Here is an 8,038-nt window from a genome sequence, read left to right on the forward strand (position 1 = left end):
AGTTAGGATATCCCAACTTATTCAAAACCCACCTTATCAATAAGGAGAAACCCATAAGTTCTTGTAAGTTCTCAAACACTAAAATGAAGAAAAAAGGACTTATTCAATTTCATAAGTTATAAGGAGAGAAAAATAAGGACTCCCAAACACTCCCTAAAACTTACTTACCAAACCAAAACTATTCTAGTGATTAATTTCGGATAAACTAAATACTAACGATTTAGTATTAAGAATATGTGTGAATCGATACATGACTCTTCCATCTATATCTACCTATTCTAATAAAGTAAAATAATTGTGACACGTGTTAGTTTGTGGTTAATCCTTACAATTTTTTTTTTCCTCCAAAGCTTATATATGGCAAATATAAAAAATTATTAAGTTTCCTTTTATACTCTATTTATATTATATTTAATTAAATTATTCATTTTTATTTAAACTCTATTTGTATTATATCTATACATTTTTATACAAATAAATAATTACATATTATAATTGTTAGAATATATTTCACAACATACTTGGTGAAATTCAAAAATCTACAACAAACCATGTTTATTAAATATTGAAAATTTGTGAAAGACTTTAGCTATATCTTTTACATCGAAAGACCTCATTGTTTTAAATTTTCCTTCAGTGGCATTGCTTCATTATCGTATACCGATTGTATAGCAACCCATTCTCGATTTAAAAGTCAAATATTAGTACGACCATATTTGTAATACATTTTTTACATAATATAAAGAGGCTTAGTTATCATTTTTTTTATTTATATTAAATTATTCATTATAATTTATACATTAATTTATCCCGTGTAATACACGGGTGTCTAAAGCTGGTTAGTTTATGTTAGAAAATTCTTCCCGCTGCAGGGAAGAAGAGAAAGAGAGATGGTGGTGGTGACATTAGGAGGTGGGTTTTCACTTTCTTCTTCTTTTTCCAATCATCATCATCATCATCATCATCATCATCATAATCTCCGTGGTGAAGTTCCACCACCTCTTCATCTTCCTCATTACACCAATCCACAAATACATTTACTCAACTCCAAATGCTTCTCTTCTTCCAAACGCCACCAGCAGCAACAATCTCAACTGGAGTTTGACAGGCGCCTCTTCTCTAACCTCAATCCAGCTACTCTTTAAAGGCAACCTGGTATTATTATTATTATTATTTAACTTAATGTTGCTGCTTCTGTAACTCTCATATTCATGTTCAAATTATACTTACTTACTTACTTACTTACAGATTGATTAATTGATTGTTGTCCTCTCTTTCTCTCCAGGAAGCGTCACCGGTTCGGTCCTTCTCGTTGCTGGAACCACTGTAAGTAATAATTACACATTCACTCTTTTCCTACCTATCTACCTACGTACTTACATCATTTGTATTAGATAGCCTACTTCTACTTTTCATTACCAAATACATAGATTAGGTCTACTTGGCATGTCTTTTGTTTGTTTGTGACCCACAAGTTATATGTTTATGACGACGGATGTCAATTGTGTAAACAGGTTGGCGCAGGAATTCTTGCTTCCTGCAGTTACCCAGGAGGCTGGCTTTTTGGCCGCTGCGGTCACTTGCATTCTTTGTTGGATTTATATGGTATTTAATTACCTTTTCTGCCTTCTCAATAGATATACTTGTTTTTGGCTCATGAATATATGTGTATTTTTTTATCTTATTATGCAACATTACAAAAATCGGTATCATGCTGGTTGTGACTGGCTTAATAATAGCTGAAGTTAATGTAAAGACAATGTCCCAACTGGGCTCCGGTGGAGTATCATTGGTAATTACAACAGTTTTTACGTTTGACCTAATTCATTCTTCATAGGTATCATTGAGTTTTCAACACATAATATATATATAATGCTCTTCAACCATGATATGGGGAAATATGTAATTTTGCATAATATATGATATTGCCCTAATACTTTATTTAGCTTAAACACTCAAGCAACCATAAATTATTAGGTGACCGAATAAAAACTATATTTCATTTTAACATTTCATGCTCATTGCTCAGGTATCAATGGCTACAAGAAATCTTGGGACAGTTGGAGTTCAGGTTGCTTGGTAAGATGATTAAATATCATGTTTTCTTATTACCTGATGAAGTATATTGTTATGATTATTGTTGTTGTTATTATTATTATTGTTGTTGTTATTATTATTATTTTTAGTATTAGTATTATTATTATTACTATTACTATTTTATAACAATAACAGTCCCACTCTGTTATTGCAGCTGGTCATATATTTTTATACATTACGCCCTTCTTGTTGCCTATGTGGCTCCTTCATCAGACATCTTGACAAATATCCTTGGCACCCCAGTGTATGATTTATGTTCTTGTAACCAAATTTCAAGCATACCAACTTTTCATGCATAATATATGTTAGTACAGTTATTGTCAACATATAGGTATTTATATGTTCACTTGAATCCTTAAGATTAAAAAGAACTCATTTGTGCTAGTAACTTGAATCAAATAGCATCCTAGCTAACAAAATAATTAATTTATATTAAAAATGAATTAACTTGTGATAGAGATGGTCAAAAATATTGCAAGTATGCTCGATTGAAAGAATGTTATATAAGGTCTAAATGTGTCATTATGAGTGTGTATGTTAATTACAAGAGGGCTAAATAGTTCAATGCAAATGCGAGCATTCTAGGCTTAATAGTGTCATATAAAAATAAGTTCTCATAATATTGACAAATGTGACAATAGGGGTAAATGGGTCATTATGAATCTGTTCACTTTCTATTTAGAAGAGACATGAAGTAAACATTAACATGATTTACCAAAATAAGTTCTCATAAGATTGACACTACGGTTATGATTGCAGATGGTAATGTGCATCCCTGTTTTCACTTCTACTGGGCGGCATTTGCTACTTTGGAAGGTCTTCTTTCTGTTATTATTTATTTTAAGTTTTATATTAACCATTAGTAAATATCAGAAATCCTAATGCACTTGGTTTTTTGTGTATATTTTGTGAAAGCGAATTCTGGCATCTTTATAAATTAGTAGCTGTTATTACAGTTACATTTAGTGCAATTTTTAGAAAATATGCTAGTGACTGAACTATTAATATATAAATTAAGGAGAAAACGTGTTTTATTTTTAGCAACCACTATATGTTTGACAATTATGTTAAAATCATTTTATGCATTATTTTTAGGTGTTTAAAAATATAATATTTAATGTAAATTAATGTTTGTCAACTTAAGAATTGATTTGAAGTCAAAACTTATATTAGGTTAAAAAAGTATTATCATTTTGTACAATAAAAATAGTGATTAAAATACGAATTAAAAATATAAATTAGTAGATGATGTATATGAATATGGTTGATGCCTATTAAAAAAACTTTATAATTAATTTTATTTAAACGAATATAAGTTGAAAGTTACAAATAATTATTATTTCTAGTTAGGAATAAGTTATTGATATATTTTAATACCATAATTAAAAGTGTAACAATTACTAAATAAATAATTAATTAATACGAATCATTTTTTTAAGTAATATTTAATATAACGATAATATTGGTAATACGATTATTATTGATATAAAACGAATATTGATTTTTGACTCTAACAATAATGGTTTTTAATTTTATAAATATTGTAACAATAGAAAGTAAGTTAATTTGATAATAATGATGGAATAACAAAATGCTTAAGGTACAGAATTTCAGGAAGTCAGTTGATGCTATTTTTAGGCATATGTATCTTGACATTAGACATAATTATAAAATTGTCAAATAAAAAATGTAAACTTTTCTAAGATTGGAAAGCATCAAAATCTTTCAAATGTCAACGAGAATTGGTCAAATAATGTTTGCTGAGTTTGAGATACGACTACAAATAAATTATTTTAAAATGTTAAATACGATATTATTAGAAAGTATAATAATGTTTTAAATTATACTCAGCTGAGGGTCTCTCTGGAAGCCACCTCTTTATCTCTTTGGATAGAGGTACGATGTGCCTACATCCCACCCTCCCCAGACCCTACTTATAGCTTTGCTGTTGGTGGGAATACATTGGGTATGATTGATTGATTGCTTGATTGATAATAATGTTTTAAATTGCGTTGACATTAGTGATTTAATTGGAATTTGACCAACAACCATATAAGATTGACTATCTTACTATAACTAATTTAATGTATTATAGAATGATCAATTAAATTTCATTTCCGGATTATATAATAATCAATTAAATTACATGAATTGTGAAAAAAAAGACATGAATAATAACAAAAATATACATTAACATTAAACAAAAAATAGGACATCTTGTCAACAAATCCTCTATCCATTATATCAAGTTGGGGACAATAACCTGAAATGATAAAATTAAATATTAATATTAATATCACATAATAAATAAATTACCAATTATGGAAAATTTGAATTATGTGAACAAATGTAAACCTTACTGGAAAACGATATAATTTTACCGGAAAAACATATAAATGTGTATTAGTACAAAATCGGTGAAAACCTAACCAATAAATATAAAAACATTCACCATTTAATAATTAGTACAAAATTGTGTCAATAATATACTAAAATTAATGAATGTGTAATTTGGAATAAAAGTAAAAGTCCGGATTATGGTAAGCTATTTATTTTTATGTAACAATACCATTTCGTCTTGAAAAATCATCTCTATCGACCAATCTTATTCGTGCTTTTTATTATCCTTGAGACATCATAGTTTCAAAATACGAACCTTGAGGACACAATCGTTGTTAAGCACATCCAATTGGTTCACCATTGTAATGTTTGTTGGCTCCATCTTCGTGGTGGTGAAAAATTAAAAATAAACAAACTATTATTTTTGTACAATTATACTTTGAACCAAACAACTAAACAACAAAATGAATTGTATAAGCACGACCAAACTATATACCTTATAAAGAAACAAATTTGTTTTTTCCTAATTCCGGTGTGATGGTGTGAGAAATATTGTGTGAATGTCAAAGAATTTATACATAAGTATTAGATGTTTGAATTTGTGGATAGGTGAATAAAGAAGGAAGATATAAATGTTATTAATTAAAAATAATAAAATTAGGGATTTTGAATTAGCTTGAAATATGGACGAAAATTAGGAGGTCTTTGATTACAGATTTTGAAATTTTGAAATATTTGAATTTAATGTTGTTAAATTATATTATTATATTATAATTACAATATAAATAAAATTAATATGTTTAAATCTACACCATATTTCAACATACAACATAAAGATAGTAATGTATAAAAATATGTAACTAATTTATTTTTTATTTATTACCATTAATAAAATTAATCATCAATTGAATAATTGCATAATTGATATTGTATCTTGTATCATGAATTTTATTTTTATTTATTACCATCCTAAAATTAGAATCATTATGATAATATTAGATCCTTAATCATATGGTTGATTTGATGATTATGTTAAAATCATTCATACCACGTATATATCATAATTGATTATAATTTTGAAATTCCGTAATCAAAGTACTCCTTAATCATATGGTTGATTTGTTCCTAATATAGAGAAATTTACTTGCAGTTGATTACAGATTTCAAGTTTACTTGCAATTAATCGGTTAAATCACATAAATCTAAAATTAAAACAATTATTTATCAATTAATAAATTAAACAATTAAACATTAAGCAATAATAATAAAAAATAACAAACTGACATTTGAACAAACACCTGGTGGGCAGCCTAAATTAGTGTATGAAATCACAAAGAAAATATATATAATTTCATGTGAATCAACATACAACATAATACTTGATGCTTTAAGTGACCGGTAGGAAGGTTGATGGTATGTTAACACAGTCATGGGTAGGCCGAATTGCTATAGTCTAAACGCCCGGATGGTGACCAGCTTCATCGACGGTGGATGGTCAATTTGCCAGATAAATGAAATGAATGTAGAGATCCGTGGAAGAACAAGATGGAGGCGTGAAAGAGTGGATAATTGATTTGGGTTTAAGGTAAAATACGTTATAATGAATAATGAAAAAGAAATATTATAAATGATATAAATTAATATTAATAATCAATAATCATTTAATAGAATTTATTGTCTAGTATTTTTATTTATTTAAAAAATTTTTTATTCACATCAAAAATAGAGAAGTGATAGATAAAAATGGAAAGTTTAAAAATCCACCAATAGAAATAGACCATGTTGAGTTAAACTCATTTGCTTTAATAGTATAGTTAGATCTAACTATCTATATAATTGTCTACCATAAAATTCTACGTGCCACTCTTAGGTTGTTCCCCACATTCTTTAGATCCACCAGATTGCTTGATTTCTAAATGGAGGTTTCTCATGCATTTGACCCGAAATCACGGGTATTGGTCTTACCTAACCCAGATAGTCTTTAAGTGGGTTATAACATCTCATTTATTTGTGAAACTCTTTCATAATCAAACAATAATTTTTGTGGGTCATGGGTCTCCCCAAAACCGGATAACCCTTAAACGAGTTATAACATCCCATTTATTTGTGAAATAACCATTTAGTCATCAAATAATAATTTCCACGGGTTATGAGTTTTACCAAACCCTAATAGCCCTCAAATGGGTTATAAGATCTTATATATTAGTAAACACTTTCATAATCAAACCCTAATTTAATTTATCTTCTATACATCTTCTCCGTTGCTGGTCTATCATCTCCATCGCCAGTTAACTTCCGATACTACCCACCATCGTCAACTACATCAACGCCCCCTTTTTCATTAGACAAATATGTGTATTCTTGTTTGTTCATTTAAAAAAAACAACAAGCTCATGTTCATTTATGTTTGTTCGTTAAAAATCTAAAAAACCTACACATCTCAATTGAAAATATCCAAATACTAAAAACATAATGAAAAACTGTATATATATATATATATATGTATATATATATATATATATATATATTAAATTATATCAAAACAAAACCACGTTATAAAATATAATAAATCAACATAAAATATCAAAACGAATAAAAAATAAAAACTTAAATAAACCCCGTAACACGGATGGATCAAACTAGTGTGTGTGTGTGTATATATATATAAATTTAGTGATTGTTAGTTATTATTTTTTTTGATGGATGGTCCTGTGTGATGCAAAGGAAATTTAATCAGTGATGTTTCGGTTCGGTTTGTTATGTATATGCATTTGTTATTAGAGGTGAGCATAAATTGGGGAAAACCTGTAAGACCTGAATCAGACTCAATTAGTTACAATACAGTTGGTTCTTATGTCCTAAAAATGCCATTAAACAGGTTTGGGTTTGGATTTGGGTTTGAGTTTAGGTCCAAGTGGGGTTTCACGAGTCTAATCATTTTTTATATAAACTGGATAAGACCCGTGAGACCTGAACCGATCAAATCCGGTTATTTACAATAAGGTTGGGTCTCATGGATTTAACTGTTGGTACATGATGTCAGTAGTTCAGTATATAGTGTCTGTAATCGAGTTAGTTGGATTAGTATTTTGTAATAAGCGAAGTTAGCTCACAAGTTCGCTGATATAGGCGAACTTGTAGAGTAAGCGAAGTTAGTGACAACTTCGCCTGAACATGCCAGGCGAAGTTGTCGTGGTTATAAGTCTAGGTTACGACTGAGTTGTTAACATAGTATCGAGTTTACGAGTTTGTGTGTAATCGGTGATTGATATCACGTGTTTCCAGTTGCAATACAACGTGTCTTTGTTTATTGTAACGTGTGTTTAATCGTGTTAACGTATATCGTCTTCTACACTCGTAACGTCTTACGTAGGGATTCCGCACCTACGTAGAACGAGATATTCTGTGTAGATCCGGCTGGGAACCTACAAGTGGTATCAGAGCCTTAGGCTCTTATGCTATGGTTCGAGATCTGCGTTTTGGTGTTTCTGGCACGTTTCTGATGCGTTTTTGGCCGAACAGCCGCCGCAGGCGAAGTTATGGGGTTCAGACGAAGTTGTCGCTTAAATTTTAGGGTTTAGGCGAAGTTATGGACATGCGA

At 29.4% G+C, this 8,038-nt stretch overlaps 1 long non-coding RNA gene across 1 annotated transcript; it reads right to left on the minus strand.

The window, feature by feature from the left end:
• Positions 1-877: 877 nt before the first annotated feature.
• On the minus strand, positions 878-1,325 carry LOC143590246 (uncharacterized). The gene is made up of 3 exons (XR_013145441.1): positions 1,235-1,325; positions 1,020-1,178; positions 878-977 (listed from the first exon to the last, which is right to left on the minus strand). It is a non-coding gene; the product is annotated as an uncharacterized LOC143590246 (long non-coding RNA).
• Between the last annotated feature and the right edge of the window lie 6,713 nt (positions 1,326-8,038).

This window comes from Bidens hawaiensis, unplaced genomic scaffold, assembly GCF_021521415.1.
Source record: "Bidens hawaiensis isolate Kalapana, Puna unplaced genomic scaffold, B.hawaiensis_p1.1 tig00038234_1, whole genome shotgun sequence".
Classification (NCBI taxonomy): Eukaryota; Viridiplantae; Streptophyta; class Magnoliopsida; order Asterales; family Asteraceae; genus Bidens; species Bidens hawaiensis.